Consider the following 3,714-nt stretch of genomic DNA (forward strand, 5'->3'; position numbering starts at 1 on the left):
CTTAGAGTGGCAGGCATGCTGACTGAGGACAGGTGTTGTTGTTGTTGTTGAGACACTGGCTTGCTATGTAGCCCTGGCTTACCTGGGACTTGTTATGAGACCAGACAGGCCATTCCCAGAGATCCACCTACTTCTGTTACCTGAATACTGGTGTGAGCCACCATGCCTGGATAACTTTTATTTTATTTTATTTTGGATCACAGAACATATATATATATCCCTTTCCTCCATCTCCTCACTGCTTGCGTAATCAAAAGGGTACCATCTTAGTCATCTACATCTTACCTTCCGATATTTATATTTGTCCATTTCTCAACAGAGTCTGCGTGTATTCACCTGTTTCACGCCCTGTTTATTTCAAAGTGTATCAAGCACATGGTCTTGTCGTGTCTGCAGGTCATTAGACAAGCTTGACTGTCAATGATTTCTACTGTAAACTTCTGGTTTGCTCGGTGGAAGTAGCTAGACAAGCAGAGTTTGGGTGGGGAGCTAATTTACCAGGCTACCAGCAGGGCCAGCATTTCTTGTTTATCCATAGCTGGACCTAAGGTGGTTCCCAGGGTACTTATATTCTGAAACTAAACCACTGGATTTATATCATACAAGGGTGACTGAGATATTTGCAGACACTGAGGGCTCTAAGCAAACTTTCCCTTGATGAGCTGAACTTCCTTGATCATCCCCTTAATCTCCATCGCTTTTTCTGGGACCGTGTGCAGATATGTACTATTCTCCAAAGAGATCCTGGAGGCCCAATCTCTCTACTTCCTTCAGTCAATGTTTATTATTCTTATTTCTCATCATTAGGACTCCATGGGAAGAGCTGAGGTCTTTGTGACCTAAGTCCTGACATTTACATATTCTGGGGGAAAGCTCACCTCCACCCACTTGTGTTCCCTCACCTCCTGTCATTGTTGCCCTTATCTCGGGGAGCTCTGCCCAGTAATTCTCCACAAGACTCCAGCTCCTGGGGCTGATCCCGATTGCTTGACTCAAGACATCATAGTTTTAAATGTTCCCTTTCTGATTACAACCATTCCCTATTTTTAAATTTAATGGGTTGTTGGATTCTCTTCTTACTGATTTGTGAAATCTATACATTACTTATTAATCTTATGTCAAATTTTTTTCACCTTATGTATTGTCTTTTCTCTTTCTTTCTTTCTTTCTTTTTCTTTTCTTTTTTTTCTTTCTTTCTTTTTTTTTTTTTTTTTTTTTTTTTTTTTTACACAGGGTTTCTCTGTGTAGCTTTGGATCCTGTCCTTTGTATCAACTCTCTTTGTAGACCAGGCTGGCCTCCAACTCACAGAGTTCTGCCCACCTCTGCCTCCCAAGTGCTGGGATTAAAAGCGTGTGCCACCACCGCCCGGCTCTTTTCATTGTCTTATGCTGAATCCTGGACAATAAGTCTGATTTTTATGGTAGATTGTCAGCTTTTTCTTATAAAATGGGTTTTGTATTTTTCTTAAGATTTTCATGCTCTCAGATAAAAAACAATTTTTCCACAATTACTTTAAACTACTTTTCCATTCCACATGATCCTTACAGGGATTTATAACTGCCAAACTTGTGGCAGGGATTTTGTTTCTAAAAAGGCTCATGTCTGTTTGTTGCTAACCCATTTCTAACAGATAATGATAACTTGAAAAATGGCTGAGTATTGAAAGCCACACTTTTTTCTGAGAAGTTGTAATTTTGTTTTTTCTTCTGTCTTGTGTCTTTTCATTCTGCTCTTACCCTATTAGACAGATAGGGATTAAAACTCAGTCTTGAACAAAAGTGAAAGTTGGGAAGTTGGCAACCTTTTCTTGTCTCCAACCATCTTCATCTTTTCTATTTAGTGTGTGTGTGTGTTTCTTTTGAGGCAGGGTCATATATATATATATATCTCCCAGGCTTCCCTAGAACTTCCTCTATAGATCATGCCAACCTCGAATTCACAAGATTCACCTGCCCCTGCCTCCTGAGTGCTGAGATTAAAGAGATGAACACCACACCAGGTTTATCCTGACCTTTGAGGAATGTTTTCAGCACTGAGAAAGGCATCCGCTGAAGTCTCTGGTGTTAACTGTTTCTCTTTTTCCAAGGGATTTTAGAATTTATTATGAGATGAATACAAAAGTCTGTGACCAACTCCATCATCTCCACCTCTTTATCTGTGTTATGTTCAGAGAAGTCCTGCTCTCCAAAAGAATTCAAGAGGGCTGTCTCCACTCATGGGTTTCAAGAAATACTCATTCTTTTTATCATTGCCCAAAACATAAACATCACAGAAACTTAGTAAAATAATAGAAAAGTAAATATAAAGCAGCAAAAATTATTCCCAAATCATCACCTGACAAAATTATAAACATTCTGATGTTTTTCTTCTGTTGTTTCTTTAAGAATATGAATAATCCATATATAAATATAGACATTATATATCTCAACCACATATCAGTATGATGTATGCATATTACAGTTATCATATGGCATATATAAGGTTATAGATCTGCAGATATATTGTAAATATCTGTTGTCATTGTATTTTATTTTATGACATCATTTTAGTGATAGCATAGCCATCACCTTTAAATGCCTGTTTTGCATCTATCAAGAATATCAGATGCTTAATTGAATTTTTAATGGAATAACTATTACTTTTAGATCTTTCCCCAACATTATACTGTCCTTATATAAGCCATAAATCTAACTTTGTCATGATCTATATATTATATATATGGAAAGCCTCACAAATTTGCATATCATCCTTGAACAGGGACCATGATAATTGTCTCAATTATGGTTTCTATTTCTGTGAAGAGACACCATGACTATGGCAACTCTTATAAAGGAAAACATTTAATTGGGGTGGCTTCCAGAGGTTTAGTCCATTGTCATCATGACAGGACATGGCAGTGTGCAGACAGACACGGTGCTAGAGAAGGAACTGAGAGTTCTACATCTTGATCCACAGGCAGCATAAAGTGAACTGTGTCACTTGGTGTAGCCTGAACATAGAAGACCTCAAAGCCCACCTCCACAGTGGCACACTTCCTCCAACAAGGCCACCCATCCCTCCGAATAGTGCCACTCCCTTTGGGAGCCATTTCCTTTTACCATACTAATCTCCTCCTTATTGTTCTAATTTTAATGTTTTAGGATGTGTGCCGCTGAAGTGAGCATGGCATTTCTTTTATATGCCTTTTCTTGAGACAGGATCTCTGTCTTCCAAGTGCTGGCAGTAAAAGCATGCATGACTTCACCTGATTTTTACATGCTTCTTGAATCATTTTGTCCATATATTGTTTTGAAGGTTTATAGCTGTGTTCATATGAAATTTCATTGGATTGGCTCTATTATTAAAGTATGCTGTGTACATATATTGAGTAAGAAAATATGCCTTTAAAAAAATATTCCAAAAACTTTCATGCAAATTTGCAGTGACTTTTTTTTTTTTTTTTTTTTGAAAGTCTTGCAGAGTGTGCTTTAAAACGTTGGGCTGGTCTTTCTTGTAGAAGGAAGTTTTAGCATTTATAAGGAAATACAACTTTTGTTGATCTAATAAACTCTGGGGCTGGAGTGATGGTTCAGGGGTTAAGAATATATTATGCTCTTTCAGAGGACCCCAGGTTATCTCCCAACACCACGTTGGACAGTTCACAACTTCCTATGACTTCAGCACCAGACCCAGACACACTCACCGAGCATCCAAGGCATCCTGGACTCACTTGC

At 38.3% G+C, this 3,714-nt stretch overlaps 1 non-coding gene across 1 annotated transcript; it reads right to left on the reverse strand.

Moving 5' to 3' along the window:
- Positions 1-2,713: 2,713 nt before the first annotated feature.
- Positions 2,714-2,815, reverse strand: LOC121824931 (U6 spliceosomal RNA). Its single transcript, XR_006066926.1, has one exon. It is a non-coding gene; the product is annotated as a U6 spliceosomal RNA (small nuclear RNA).
- Positions 2,816-3,714: the final 899 nt, after the last annotated feature.

Source organism: Peromyscus maniculatus, chromosome 21 (assembly GCF_049852395.1).
Source record: "Peromyscus maniculatus bairdii isolate BWxNUB_F1_BW_parent chromosome 21, HU_Pman_BW_mat_3.1, whole genome shotgun sequence".
Lineage (NCBI taxonomy): Eukaryota > Metazoa > Chordata > Mammalia > Rodentia > Cricetidae > Peromyscus > Peromyscus maniculatus.